The sequence below is a fragment of the Oncorhynchus tshawytscha genome, linkage group LG09 (genome assembly GCF_018296145.1).
Source record: "Oncorhynchus tshawytscha isolate Ot180627B linkage group LG09, Otsh_v2.0, whole genome shotgun sequence".
NCBI classification, from domain to species: Eukaryota; Metazoa; Chordata; class Actinopteri; order Salmoniformes; family Salmonidae; genus Oncorhynchus; species Oncorhynchus tshawytscha.
The window spans coordinates 85,071,573-85,088,032 of record NC_056437.1 but is presented as its reverse complement, the minus strand read 5'-3'; the positions used below and the strand labels follow the sequence as shown (position 1 = coordinate 85,088,032).

At 42.1% G+C, this 16,460-nt stretch overlaps 1 pseudogene; it reads left to right on the top strand.

The window, feature by feature from the left end:
* The first annotated feature begins 3,505 nt into the window (after window positions 1-3,505).
* LOC112259259 lies at window positions 3,506-8,430 on the top strand (annotated as a pseudogene).
* Window positions 8,431-16,460: the final 8,030 nt, after the last annotated feature.

Here is a 16,460-nt window from a genome sequence, read left to right as displayed (position 1 = left end):
ATATTTCACAGTATGTATAGGCTACAGTATTGCTGTGCGATAGAAACACGACATCATTGCCTACTTAATCCCAGAGCCTATACCAAGGCAGGGCATATAAACCCAATAATCTATTGATAAACTAAATATTTGCATGCCGTGGCCTAATGCCAATAGTTCCAAATTATACAGCAAATAAAGGGTGTTATTGTCACCATAAAAGGTGAATGGAGGGTGTTATTGTCACCATAACAGGTGAATGGAGGGTGTTATTGTCACCATAAAAGGTGAATGGAGGGTGTTTTTGTCACCATAAAAGGTGAATGGAGGGTGTTTTCCAGGCTGAGTTGTAAAGCTTGTTCACACCAGTGGAGGCTGGTGGAAAGAGGACGAGTTCATTGTAATAGCTGGAATGTAATTGATGGAACGGAGTCGAACGTGGTTTCCATTTGTTTGATATGTTCCATTTATTCCATTCCAGCCACTACAATGAGTCTGTCCTCCTATAGCTCCATCTCATATTCACCCTCTCCTTCTTAACCTGAATCACATTTTTTTTCTGAAGAAGCCTTTGACTCTCCTGAACTGCCACAGTAGGCCTACACAGCACAGCCATTGGTTAGGCATTGGTCAGCAAGAACAGAGCAGGCTGGGGCTCAGGGTTGGAATATCCATTGCAGTGTGCAAGGCTTCCTAGTTTTATTTACCCCATCCCAACAGCTATCTTAGAAATATAACTTGCTCTGTGCTTCTCCTAGCATGCACATATAGGCTATGGATCATTTGATTGAGACCACACTAAGTAGCCTATAAGCACACTTGATATTGCGTGCCCAGTGGAGAATCAGAGATGAGGGGAGGCATCGGGCACACATCGATATATAGCCTAGTTGTAACGGATATCGTCCTCCTCTTCTGAGGAGGAGTAGCGAGAAGGATCGGAGGACCAAAACGCAGCGTGGTAGGTGTTCATGATGTAATATTTAATGAATCAAAACTGAACACTGAAATACAAAAACAATAAAGTGAACGAATGAAAACCGAAACAGTCCTGTCTGGCGACATACACAAAGACAGAAAATAAACACCCACGAAACCCAGGTGGAAAGAGGCTACCTAAGTATGATTCTCAATCAGAGGCAGGTGTCGTTAGTTGTCTCTGATTGAGAATCATACTTAGGTAGCCTTTTTCCACCTGGGTTTCGTGGGTGTTTATGCCACACGGGTTTGTTTCGTATTTTGTAGTGTTCAGTTTTTCTTATTAAATTATGGACACTTACCACGCTGCAAATTGGTCCGATCTATCTTACTCCTCATCAGAGGAGGACGACGAACATTACAGAAACACCCACCAACCAAGGACCAAGCAGCGTGGTATCGGGCATCAGCGATCTCCGGACTCCTGGACATGGGAGGAGATACTTGACGGCAAGGGACCCTGGGCACAGGCTGGGGAATATCGCCGCCCCAAGGCAGAGCTGGGGAATATCACCACCCCAAGGCAGAGGCTGGGGAATATCACCGCCCCAAGGCAGAGGCTGGGGAATATCGCCGCCCCAAGGCAGAGGCTGGGGAATATCGCCGCCCCAAGGCAGAGGCTGGGGAATATCGCCGCCCCAAGGCAGAGGCTGGGGAATATCGCCGCCCCAAGGCACAGGCTGGGGAATATCGCCGCCCCAAGGCACAGGCTGGGGAATATCGCCGCCCCAAGGCACAGGCTGGGGAATATCGCCGCCCCAAGGCAGAGGCTGGGGAATATCGCCGCCCCAAGGCACAGGCTGGGGAATATCGCCGCCCCAAGGCAGAGGCTGGGGAATATCACCACCCCAAGGCAGAGGCTGGGGAATATCACCGCCCCAAGGCAGAGGCTGGGGAATATCGCCGCCCCAAGGCAGAGCTGGGGAATATCACCACCCCAAGGCAGAGGCTGGGGAATATCACCGCCCCAAGGCAGAGGCTGGGGAATATCACCGCCCCAAGGCAGTGGCTGGGGAATATCACCACCCCAAGGCAGAGGCTGGGGAATATCACCACCCCAAGGCAGAGGCTGGGGAATATCACCACCCCAAGGCAGAGGCTGGGGAATATCACCGCCCCAAGGCAGAGGCTGGGGAATATCACCGCCCCAAGGCAGAGGCTGGGGAACATCACCGCCCTAAGGCAGAGGCTGGGGAATATCACCGCCCCAAGGCAGAGGCTGGGGAATATCACCGCCCCAAGGCGGAGCTGGAGGCAGCGAAAGCTGAGCGGCGGTGATATGAGGAGGCAGCACGGCAGCGCGACAGGCACGAGGGGCAGCCCCTAAAAAATGTTTGTGGGGGGGGCACACGGGGAGTGGGGCAGAGTCAGGTTGGAGACCTGAGCCCACTCCTCGTGCTTATCGGAAGAAGCGCAGTACTGGTCAGGCACCGTATTATGTTGTCAAACGCACAGTGTCGCCAGTACGCGCTCATAGCCCGGTGGGCTATATGCCAGCCCCCCGCAAGTGCCATGCGAAAGTAGGCATCCAGCCAGGGCGTGTTGTGCCAGCCCAGCGTGTTTGGTATTCAGTACGCCGTTTCGGTCCAGGGTATCCTGCGCAGGCGCTGTGTGCTGTGTCTCCAGGGTGCTGGGAGGGTGCAGTGCGTTCTATGCCCGCGCCGGGCGAATGTGGGTATTGAGCCGAAGGGAGAGGTGCAAGTGGTATGCACCAGAGCTCCAGTGCTTACCCACAGCCCGGTTCAACCTGTGCCTGCACTCGGGAGGGCCCGGGCAAAAGTGGGCATCCAGCCTGGAGGAGTGGTGCCAAGGCTGCGCACCAGAGCTCCAGATCTCCCCCACAGCCCGGTCCATCCGGTGCCTCCTCGCGCACCAGGCCTCCTGTAAGTCTCCCCAGCCTGGTGGGCCCTGTGGCAGCCCCACGCACCAGGCTGTCTCTCTGTCTCCTCCCTACAGGTGCTGCCGGAGTCTCCCGCCTGTCCGGCGCTGCCGGAGTCGTCCGCTGCCGGAATCTCCCGTCCGTCCGGCACTGCTGGAGTCGTCCTTCACTCCGGGGTCCTTCACTCCGGCGCTGCCGGACTCTCCCGTCCATTCGGGACCCGTGGCGAGGGTCCCCAGTCCGAGGTCGGCGGCGAGGGTCGCTGCTCATAAGAGGCCACGGGGGCGGTTGAGGAGGGGGTGTACTGTCACGTTCTGACCTTAGTTCCTTTGATTTGTCTTTTTTAGTATGGTCAGGGCGTGAGTTGGGGTGGGCAGTCAGAAAAACAATGTTGGTTTTTGTGTTTGGCCTAGTATGGTTCTCAATCAGAGGCAGGTGTCGATAGTTGTCTCTGATTGAGATATTATTAAATTATGGACACTTACCACGCTGCAAATTGGTCCGATCTATCTTACTCCTCATCAGAGGAGGACGACGAACATTACACTAGTAAGCAACTAATTCTAAAACACTGAGAAATATAGAAATGTATGCAATTACAAATGACATGACCCTCCCCTGGACTATATTTAAAAATACTAAACCCCCCTTGACTGAAATTGAAAAAGCATGACCCTCCCTCATTATCCTCCAGGTACCCATACTGTACATTTCAATCCTCTCTCACTCTCTCTCTCGCTCTTGTTAGTGTTTTCTTGCCTCAGAGGTATCCAGAGAGTGTCAGTGGCGATTACCTGCAGAATCAATTTTGGGTGTTCATTGTGTGTTATGGAATTATTGGGTATGTCAATGCTTGTGCTGTTTTCCTTAGGCTTGTTGCTGATGTTCTCAATGATATCGCCATGTTCATGGAAATACTGGCTCCTAACTTCCCAACATGCTTCACTCTAACTGTGCTCTGCTGGAATATTCAAAGTAAATCTGAATACCATATTCTCACTATCATTGATTTTGCAGATAGCAACCAGCTATTTTGAAGCTTTTACTTGCTATGTTCCTAATATGTGGTTGTTTTACCTACTTTGGTTGAATGCACTGATTGTAATTCACTCTGAATAAGAGCGTCTGTTAAATGTAAATGTACACTGTTCGATATCTCTCTGTGTATGTCAGTCTATTGTCGGGGTTGCAGGTGGGGCCACCAGAGCTGCTTTGACTCTTCACCAAGCCCGCAGAGACAACATGGTGGACATCTCTGCCAAAGATGGCAGCCAGGTGCTCCATACATATTTCTCTACTTGAGGATACTGTAACTAACCCATGGCTTTTACTATCCTGTCTTGTACTGCTGCTTTAAGATGAGGATCTTATTGTAATTCATGTGTTCTTTACAGGAGACTTTAGTGAATCTGGCTGGACTGCTGGTCAGTCTGATCCTTATTCCTCGTCACTGACAATCCACTGTGAGTCCTCTATTGCACTGCTTACACTGCCACTGTATGAGATAGGACATGACAGCTCTATATAGCTAACCTATTGGTTATTCGATGGAGATTGATCTGTTTTCCATCCCTTCTCATCTCCTCAGGCTGACGTTCGTCCTCTTCTTCCTTTTCACCATCCTCCACCTTTTTTTCAAATTACAAAGCAGTGCGTTCGGTTGTCATGGAGACACTCAACGAAGCTCGGCTTGCTATTGTGCTCCACCAATACCTGAGAGATGGACAGGTCCTCGGTCCAGTAGAGGCCAATCATAAAGAGCCTGTATTCTTGGGTATGGCTGACATTCAGTGAATAATAAACAATGAAATGGCTTGTTGGTCATTATGGCTTTCAACTATCAATGGCTTTAACATACTTTTCTGCTGTTTATTATTTTTTTTAGAGTTCAGGAGGACAGTGCCAATCAAACTGGGAGTGAGGCTAGGGGAACTTATTTATACGTAAGTTGGTCTGGCTGGTCAGTCTGATCCTTATTCTTTTTGTCACTGACAATCCACTGTGAGTCCTCTATTGCACTGCTTACACTGCCACTGTATGAGATGACAGCTCTATTTATTAGGACATGACAGCTCTATTTATTATGTACATTTTGGTGTGAAAGTGAAGTGTGCTCAGATTTGGATGTTCATGCTCAATGATATAACTTCTTTCATTTTGTAGGTCAGAAGACCTTAATTTGGCCATGAAAAACAACCACAAGCCCTTCCTTATCGGAGTCAAACGTGGTGTGTATAACATCTTTCAGTAATCCCCCACTAACTGCTGTACTCAGTTGTGACGTGTGTTGTTTCTAGATGGGTGTACATTACATCATGTCATTTTAATAGATGGTGTATGTCATCTGAGTGTTATTGAATGTGCTATTTCTCTCCCTTAGGCTCTGTGTGTGTTTGTTTGGGACCAGATGCATCTGATGAGATCAGGGCTGTGTGCCTCTGCACTGTGTTACACCCTGTCTCGCCACTAGAGGGGGCTCTCAAACAACTCTCAATGTCACACAGCAACAGTGAGCCTTTAATGATCATCTTCACATGACAGTTTAAACCAATGTCTTTGTCAATGCTGTGTTATAACTCTGTTATCCCTTTTTCCTCTGTTATCCTTTCCCTCAAGATCATTGGGAGCTGGTGCATGAGAGTCAAACTTATGGACCAAATATTTCAGCCATTTCTCAAAGGTAAGCTCAGTGTAACAAGGTGTGCTCAGTCAGTAGCTGTTTACTCCCACCGTGTATGTTGGGATGTTGTCAGTGGCGTCCGTTCAGCTAAACCTAGGGTATGCCCCTCTCCCAAGGCATTGTTTGGAAGTTGAATCTCATTTACTGCATTTTTAGACAGTTTAAAATGCTATTTGGAGAACAGCAAAAACCAATATAAATGATACCAGCCATTAATTATCACCTCAATATCGGGTTTAAAGGTCTGTGGAATGGTGTGTAAAATGTCAACCACTACTCAACTTCCTAAATTGACTAATTTACTTGTGAAACAGCACATACAATGAACATGAAATGGATGCATAATACAGGCTAACAAGTCACAACAAGGACGATTTTCAAATGCCGATATCAATGTTATTTTATTATTTTTTATCCCAGGCCCCGTCCCCGCAGGAGAGCTTTTGACTTTTGCTAGGTAGGCCGTCATTGGGGCTAGGCCGTCATTGTAAATAATAATTTGTTCTTAACTTGCCTAGTTAATTAAAGGTTAAATACATGTGAGTATCAGGTGCATAAAACAACTGGCCGTGAATGTAAACTATGCCAGATAAATCATAAACATGCATTGAAATAAAAAGCATAGGCCTACACAAAATGACTTACTTAGGCCTACAACTGACAAGGACGGATGACTCGACCAAAGAATGTCCAAAATCACGAAATACAAATGGATAATCTACACATGCCTTTTTAAAAAGGGAGCTAAGGCCCCTTTAAATGTCACCTTATCAAACCATAGAGATAGATAGAAGTTTCATCTTTTATATGTGCCATCGTAGCGTATATGAGCAGCATCATTGAGGCAATCTCCATTTTGAAGTAGTCAATTTTCTTCACTATTGGCTGATCCCTCCTGATGACCCGGTTGGACATGACTCGAACACAGTCACCAGGAGGGCTCAGGCAATGAAGTTGGAAGTCCCATCCAGTTGACTACATTAAAATGGTGCTGCCCATGCTAAAATGGCCTTTTGGCCACTAGAGGCCTCTATCATTCTCTGTGTGAAACCTATATACAGTATTTCCAGTAGTTACATTTTCTCTTATTGCGCTGCATAATGTGTGCGCCAAGCTCATTTTATAATTTCTGAAATATTCACCAGGGAAGAAGAACATTCAATGAATATTGAGACATTTTCATCAAGATGCCATTATTTAAACATTCTATTAACCAACGTGGCACTGAAAATATTGATGTAAACGTCCCTTTTTCAGGACCCTGTCTTTCAAAGATAATTCGTAAAAATCCAAATTACTTCACAGATCTTCATTGTAAAGGGTTTAAACACAGTTTCCCATGCTTGTTCAATGAGCCATAAACAATTAAATAACATGGAACGGTCGTTAAGACACTCAAAGCTTACAGACAGTAGATAATTAAGGTCACAGTTCTGAAAACTTAGGACACTAAATAGGCCTTTCTACTGACTCTGAAAAACACCAAAAGAAAGATGCCCAGGGTCCCTGCTCATCTGTGTGAACGTGCCTTAGGCATGCTGCAAGGAGGCATGAGGACTGTAGATGTGGCCAGGGCAATAAATTGCAATGTCAGTACTGTGAGACTCCTAAGACAACGCTACAGGACGGACAGCTGATCGTCCTCTCAGTGGCAGACCACATGTAACAACACCTGCACAGGACCGGTACATCCGAACATCACACCTGCGGGACAGGTACAGGATGGCAACAACTGCCTGAGTTACACCAGGAACGCACAATCCCTCCATCAGGGCTCAGACTGTCCACAATAGGCTGAGAGAGGCTGGACTGAGGGCTTGTAGGCATGTTGTAAGGCAGGTCCTCACCGGCAACAACATTGCCTATGTGCACAAACCCACCGTCGCTGGACCAGACAGGACTGGCTAGTGTTCATCACTGACGAGTCACGGTTTTGTCTCACCAGGGGTCACATGTCAGGACGCACCGGACTGGGGACACGGCACTTCAGGGAGAGTGTGAGGACTAGGCACAGGACGTACCTGACTGGGAAGGCGCACTTGAGGGAGAGTGCGAGGAGCAGGCACAGGACGTACCGGACTGGGGAAACGCACTTCAGGGAGAGTGTGAGGAAGAGACACATGATGTACCGGACTGGAGAGGTGCACTTGAGGCCAGAAGCGTGGAACCGGCACAGGTTGCACCAGACTGCTAACCGGATCCTCTGGTCGAATGTTGAGCAGAACACACTTGCACAACATCTCTCTCATCTCACACTCTCCCAACTTCGCCCTTGCCTCCCTGACAGTCTTTGGCTCTTCCCTCTGCTCAGTCGCCAGCTCCATGTGCCCCCCAAAAAAAAAAAACAAACAAACTTGGGGTTGTCCTTGGGCTTTCTGTAGCCACGAACCCTGTCGTCATCGCTGTCCTCCATTATGTCCTTCCGATGTCCAGAAATCCTTCACCTGGTGAACACGCTGCTTGGTCCTGGTTTGATGGGATATTCTTTCACGGTAGTCCGAATAAATATCGGACCAACATAATTGAATGATTAAAGTGAAACTTAACAAAGACAAAAACAAACAATAAACAACGAACTGTGACTACAGAGGTGCTATGTGCACTCAAAACAATATCCCATAACACAGGTGGAAAAAATGCGTCTTATATATGATCCCCAATTAGAGACAACGATAACCAGTTGCCTCTAATTGGGAACCATATCAAGCACACTAACCTAGAAATATGAAAACTAGAATACAACTTAGACATACATATACTAAATCACCCCCTAGTCACGCCCTGACCTACTATACCATAGAGAAACAATGGTTCTCTATGGTCAGGGCGTGACAGTCACGTGTTAATGCCCTTTTATGGACATCCTGTCCGGATGTCCTCACGCTATAGAGTGAGTGCTTATGTAATATGATCGTGCAGCTCTTTGACGTAAAGCATATGTTTGCAATAAAAATGTAATGTTGATTGATGTGTAGTTACTTTGTTGAACTGTTGAATGTGTTTGAACATTTGAAACAGTTGGGAATGGTGTGATTGATACAAGTAAAGGACATATGGGTTACATTTTCCAACAAGACGATTCAACAGTAAAGATTTTGACAGCTGCCTCAGCACACTTTTTCAGCCAGGAAAAGGGGAGTTTTTCACCTTCGTTGCGCATGAGAGAATGGCTTTAAGCTAAGACTTGCTCTGTCAGAACGAACAGGCCCTGAGTGGAACATCCCTGCTTGGGTAAGCATTGGAAGAGGTAGTCTGTGGTTGAGATGATTTGAAAGCCATAATCTCTTCAGTGACCTATAGTCCAGACTCCAAAGTGACAATTTTAGGTTGTGCCGAATTCAATAGCTCAAATGCCACCAAATCTGTTAACACATACACTTGAAGTCAGAAGTTTACATACACCTTAGCCAAATACATTTAAACTCAGTTTTTCACAATTCCTGACATTTAATCCAAGTAAAAATTATGTCTTAGGTCAGTTAGGATCACCACTTTATTTTAAGAATGTGAAATGTCAGAATAATAGTAGAGAATTATTTCAGCTTTTATTTATTTAATCACATTCCCAGTGGGTCAGAAGTTTACATACTGTACACTCAATTAGTATTTGGTAGCATTGCCTTTAAATTGTTGGGTCAAAGTGTCGGGTAGCCTTCCACAAGCTTCCCACAATAAGTTGGGTGAATTTTGGCCCATTCCTCCTGACAGAGCTGGTGTAACTGAGTCAGGTTTGTAGGCCTTCTTGCTCACACACGCTTTTTCAGTTCTGCTCACAAATTTTCCATAGGATTGAGGTCAGGGCTTTGTGATGGCCACTCCAATACCTTGACTTTGTTGTCCTTAAGCCATTTTGCCACAACTTTGGCAGTAAGCTTGGGGTCATTGTCCATCTGGAAGACCCATTTGCAACCAAGCTTTAACTTCCTGACTGATGTCTTGAGATGCTGTTTCAATATATCCACAATTTTCCTACCTCATGATGCCATCTATTTTGTGATGTGCACCAGTCCCTCCTGCAGCAAAGCACCCCCACAACATGATGCTGCCACCACCGTGCTTCACGGTTGGGATGGTGTTCTTTGGCTTGCAAGCCTTTTTCCTCCAAACATAATGATGGTCATTATGGTCAAACAGTTCTATTTTTGTTTCATCATACCAGAGGACATTACTCCAAAAAGCATGATCTTTGTCCCCATGTGCAGTTGCAAACTGTAGTCTGGATCTTTTATGGCAGTTTTGGAGCAGTGTCTTCTTCCTTACTGAGCGGCCTTTCAGGTTACGTCGATATAGGACTCGTTTTACTGTGCATATTTTTGTACTGGTTTCCTCCAGCATCTTCACAAGGTCCTTTGCTGTTCTGGGATTGATTTGCACCAAAGTACATTCATCTCTAGGAGACAGAACGCATCTCCTTCCTGAGCGGCATGATGGATGCGTGGTCCCATGGTGTTTATTATTGCGTACTATTGTTTGTACAGATGAACGTGGTACCTTCAGGCGTCTGGAAATTGCTCCCAAGGATGAGCCAGACTTGTGGAGGTCTACAATGGTTTTTCTGAGGTCTTGGCTGATTTCTTTTGATTTTCCCATGACGTCAAGCAAAAAGGCACTGAGTTTGAAGGTAGGCCTTGAAATACATCCACAGGTACACCTCCAATTGACTCAAATGATGTCAATTAGCCTATTAGATGCTTCTAATGCCATGACATCATTTTTCTGGAATTTTCCAAGCTGTTTAAAGGAACAGTCAACTTAGTGTGTAAACTTCTGACCCACTGGAATTGTGATACAGTGAAATAATCTGTAAACAATTGTTGGAAAAATTGCTTGTGTCATGCACAAAGTAGATGTCCTAACTGACTTGAATGAAAAGTGAGTGAAATCTGTCCACGTTAAGCAGATCCTTAATTATTAAGCAGGCAGGGAGTTTTTGTATGGGGGGCAATGAGTGTCAAATATAGTCAAGATAAACATGAATTGCTATTTTGATAAGTGAGACTTATCTGGTCTAATAGTTTTGTAATGATTAGGTTGTTACAAGTGTAGTGATGCAAGTAAAATCCTGTCAACTTTGATTAAAAAAAACATGTTATATTGGAGTCCCTGTTGAACTTCAAGATGGTCTAAGCATCTCACTCTCCATTGAATACACACGGTTGACATCAACACTCCTCATAAAATATTCAAAATTATTATTCAAATAAGATGATTCCACAAATCCAAAAAGGAATAAGCATGAGCAACGAATCCCATTGTCATTATATCATATCTCTGGATTGATTATATGTGTGGTGAGAGTGTGATACTTCCATCTGGTGGCATCCAGTCTTGCCAATTTAGGGACTTTGTCACTATATTTTTGCGAATTTTCAGAACCCTTCAGTGACTTTATTGGTAAAAGGGTCTATCGACAAATTCAGTTACTTTTCAGTCTGCATTTGGGGAGTTTTCACACCGAAGGTTTCTATGTTTTCTTTTATCTAGTGATCCATCAATGATTTGGTTAATTATTAGCTATAATAAAACCGACCGTTTTTAAATGCAAAGTGGTAATCGGATGTCTTATACAAACTCAGCTTGCAAGCTTAACATTATGTTTGCCATTACACATACTTTTCTTGACCCAAAATAGGTTTACTACAAGCATTGTTTTTAAAATGGCATGTAGACAAACAAATTGACACACATTGATTTTAGAGTTTTATTTTCAAAATCCACAACTAATCCACAAGTAAAACGTACACAGTTTCACAGAAATGTTCACAGAAATGTCTATTTTTGAAATTGGCAGATTTTTTTCTGATTTAGGATAAACCCTACTACTTTATTTGGCACTTAGGTACTTACTATAGTAAGTTATTTAACATCTTGAAATGAGAACATGTTTTTATTATGTTGAACTCTTCATGACTGAATGTTAAAATTAGGTCAAATAAGAGTTACACTACACAAAAGGTACTCAATTGGTGGAACAACCCGCAGACTTTCCTCCTCCCAGGTATTTTGTACCAGTTTCCATCTCTGTACAAAGGCATGGCCTTAAAGCTATGGAAGATGGCAAAACATTTAATAATAATAATTGATTGGACTTACAGGGCACTTTTCTAGACACCCAAAGCACTTTACAGTGTAAGGGAAAACTCACCACCCTAACCCCACTCACATACTTTTGCGATAAGTGCCATGGGAATGACCACAAAGTTGGGACACCCGTTTAAGTCCCATCTTCAATTTGATTGAGGAACATTTACATTGTTCTTTAGCACTTCAACATTATTAAAAGGAAATTGTTGTAAATTGGTACAGTATACTGTATGGTATAAATTACAGTGATCTGTCTTTGAACTTCCTGCCTTTCTGTTCATTTCAGAAGCATTTTTTATGTTGTTAGTCTGTCTTTCCCCCTGGTGGCATTCATACATCTTCGTGCCCACAATTTGAAAGGGAACACCATTGAATGTGAGACTTTTACTCACCCAACTCAGTTTTTTTCCTGACAAAGGCTGAGCATCTGAAGATCAAGAATATGATATATTACTATTAGAAAGATAGTGCAACGTTGTTAGTTTCCCTACAAGCCTATCAAATAGAATAACTCCTCCATGCTTGGAATGGAATCCCTTATACTAGATAGATAATCTTAAGTGAGTAGCAGAAGGTTAGCCTCATACGAACCATCCTGATCTTGCGAGCTTACATTCTGTGTCGCAAAACAACATGTAAGTACGCGCGATCAGGATGTTCGTACAAAGCTTTCACTACAATGAAAAATAACTTTGGTGGTAATATTCTACACTCGGAATGTGACTGACCCCTTTGGTCACTTTATTTGTCTTGTGATCAGTTACAATGACATTACACTCATTACTGTACACTTCTACGGGTACAACACCAAACATGAGAATGATCAGTTACAATGACATTACGCTCATTACTGTAAATTCTACGGGTACAACACCAAACATGAGAATGATCAGTTACAATGACATTACACTCATTATTGTAAACTTCTACGGGTACAACACCAAACATGAGAATGATCAGTTACAATGACATTACACTCATTATTGTAAACTTCTACGGGTACAACACCAAATATGAGAATGATCAGTTACAATGACATTACGCTCATTAATGTAAATTCTACGGGTACAACACCAAACATGAGAATGATCAGTTACAATGACATTACACTCATTATTGTAAACTTCTACGGGTACAACACCAAATATGAGTGATGAGTTGCTTGAATCTATAGAGAAACATATACTTCATTGGTTATCTAAATTTCCCAATTTGTTATTTTTGATAGGAGGGGACTTTAACATTACAATAGATAATTCAACTGATAGATGGCCCCCAGGTAGGCCAACCAATCAGAATTTGGGTTTAATACTTTTTATGGAAAAGTTTGATCTTACTGATATATGGAGAGAGCGGTTTCCGGCCAAAAGATCATTCACTTGGAGTAACAAAACAGGTTCCAGACAATCCAGAATAGATTTTTGGCTTATATCCAAATGTATTGATGGTGAGTGTGTTACTACAAATATTTGTACTACTCCCCTCACAGACCATAGGGCTATTTACATTGATATCAAAATATTTACCCCTGATACTAACCTTGGTAGAGCATCCTACTGGAAGCTAAATAGCTCATTATTAAATAATGATATAGTTAAATTTGAGGTTAAATATCTGCTCTCACACTTTTGGGAAAGGGCTTGTGAAGAAAAATCTTATTGCAAGAACTGGGAGCTCTTTAAATGTGAGGGTAGTAATCTTGGTAGTAATCTTGCTAAGACCAGAAGAGCTGAGGAGGAAAAGGTGATCATTAAGATAACTTCCCTTTCTCAGAGGTCCCCAGCCGACCTTTTGGGGAGGAGAAGATGGAACTAATTGAGTTACAAAATTTACTGGATAATATATATAAATTAAAAGCAGAAGGAGCCTTTATTAGATCTAGGAAAAAATGGATTGAGGGAGAACAGAATTCATCCTATTTCTTTAGACTTGAGAAATTTCACAAAATAACACTATCCATAAGTTAAACATTGAAGGTGTTATTACAGATGACCAAAAATGAATCACTAAATACTGTAGCAATTTTTACAGAAAATTGTATAGCTCAACATACTGTCAGGAATCCACAGATGTTTTTTTTTAACTCACTGAATAATGTTCACTCTATCAGTGATATAGAATCTAAACAGTGTGATGAACCCATCAAAGTTGAAAAGATCATAGAGTCTATCAAACATCTAAAGAACAATAAATCACCAGGTGTTGATGGAATTACATCAGAATTTTACAAATTATTTTCTGAACAAGTAGCTCCCTTCCTATTTGAAGTATTTTTAGAGAGTATTAAAAACAATGTTCTCCCTCCTACAATGAGCCAGGGGTTAATAACCCTGATACCTAAGCCTAAAAAATAAGTGCTGCTCATCGATAACTGGCGTCCAATTTGTCTTCTTAATAATGACTATAAGATATTAGCCGTACTACTTGCAAAAAGAATGAAAGAAGTCCTGGATGCAATCATTGATGAAACACAGTCTGGCTTCATGAGGAACAGACATATTTCTAACAATGTCAGACTAGTATTAGACGTACTTGACTACTCAGACCTAATAACTGATGATAGCTTCATATTATTTTTTGATTTTTATAAAGCATTTGACACAGTAGAGCATCAGTTTCTCTTCCACTCCCTTGAGAGACTTGGCTTTGGGGATTTTTTCTGTAAGGCTATTAAGACTCTCTATGCAAATGGTAACAGCTCTATCAAATTGAAATATGGCGCCTCACCTAGATTTGAGTTAAAGAGAGGAATTAGGCAAGGTTGTCCTATCTCTCCATACCTGTTTTCACCCAACTTCTTGCAAATTCTTTAAATAATAGTCCTGTACAAGGTATTTCCATAGCTGGTCAAGAAATTATTATAAGCCAGCTGGCTGACGATACTACACTTTTTCTGAAAGACGCTAACCAAATTCCCATATCGATCAATGTGATACAATCCTTTTCCAAAAAGTCTGGTCTATATCTTAACATTAATAAATGTGAACTCATAGTTGTCAAAGATTGTGTGACCTTCATATTATGGTATTCCAGTAAAAGAATAACTTACATATTTAGGCATAACCATTACAAAGGATCAGAAGTCTAGAGGCTTACTAAATTTTAACCCTCTTATTAAAAAAACCCAGAAGAGTCTAAATCAATGGCTACAGAGGGACTTATCTTTAAAAGGTAGAGTCCTAATAACCAAGGCTGAAGGTATCTATAGACTAACATATGGTGCTCTATCTTTATATCTTGACAGTAAAATAAGCAAGGAGATAGACCAGATGCTTTTCAACTTTCTTTGGAGAAACCGTGCCCATTACATTAGGAAAACTGTTGTAATGAACACTTGTGAGAATGGTGGACTGAATGTTCTGGACTTTACTACTTTAAATAATACTTTTAAGATCAATTGGATAAAACAATTCCTAAGAAGACCCACTTCTATCTGGAATTTTATTCCTCATCATGTCTTCTCTACTTTTGGTGGCTTTAACTTCATGTTGTTTTGCAATTATAATATTGACAAAGTTCCAGTGAAACTTTCTGCTTTTCATCGGCAGGTTTTCTTGTCATGGTCCTTAACTTATAAACACTATTTTTCTCTACACAGATATTATATATGGAATAATCAGGATATATTGTATAAAAATACCTCTCTGTTTTTAGAATATAGGTTCCGAAATAATATCCTATTGGTGAGCCAACTGGTAAATGCAGAGGGTCTTTTACTCAGTTATAAATAATTCTTATCACTTTACAAGGTCCCTGTAACACCTAAAGATTTTGCAATTGTTTTAGATGCCATTCCCTCAAGTCTTTCTATGTTATTCAGGAACGTGTCAAGACCTGACCCTCAGAGCCTACCTTCCATTGACCCTGTTGACTCATCAGTAGGAAAGATTTGTTTCTCTTTTGGTCCATTCAACAACAGAGCGATTACGAACCTTGTTTCAGCAGGATGATGTATACCTTATGTCATGCCTTATTGGAATGGATTTATTGATAATATCTGTTGGAAAAAAGTTTGGATGTTGCCACACACATACCTACTTGTTAACAAAATTAAATAATATCCTGCCAACCACTATATGAAGAAGTTTAAGGAAAACATCAACTCAAATTGCTCCTTTTGTAATGACCACCCAGAAACAGTTTTGCATCTTTTTTGGCATTGTATGCATGTAAGAAAACTGTGGGAAGACATCAGTAGGTTTATAATTGAACACATTTATGAAGATTTTACCCTATTGTGGAGAGATGTACTGTTTGGACTCTTTACATACAATAGAAATAAGCAGAAACATTTTTATGTAATTCATTTCATTATTCTTTTGGCCAAATTTCATATACACAAATGTACATTTACAAACAGAAAACCACATTTTCGTACCCTACAAAAAGAAATTGAACTGTATTTTAAGACGGTTAAATGCTCTACTAACAAAAAAGCTGTTTAGAATTGTATGTATATGCATGTCCCTTAAGGTCCTTGTGTAATTGTAATGTGATATTGTACCACCTAGCTCGATTGTCTATTGTTTGTAATTTATGTATGCTTGTGTTCCCTCATGTGCTTTATGTATTGATTTGTTGTTAATAAAAAATAAAATTAATTTAAAAAAAAACTAGGCTTGCAAAAGGCTGGGTCAAAGACAGTACAGTATGTGCGCAGATAGAACAATGAGCCAGATATTTCAGGAGACGCATACATTTGAAGCATCCGGTTAGCGTTTCCACTCATTACCAAATATGGTGATGAAAGGAAGCCCAGTGGCGGGCAGTGGGATCTTTTTATTTTAATAAAAAAAATAAAAACGTTTTCATCCCGCACAGTAGGTGGCGGCAATACAGCGTTTTGGAAGTAGTGCTTCG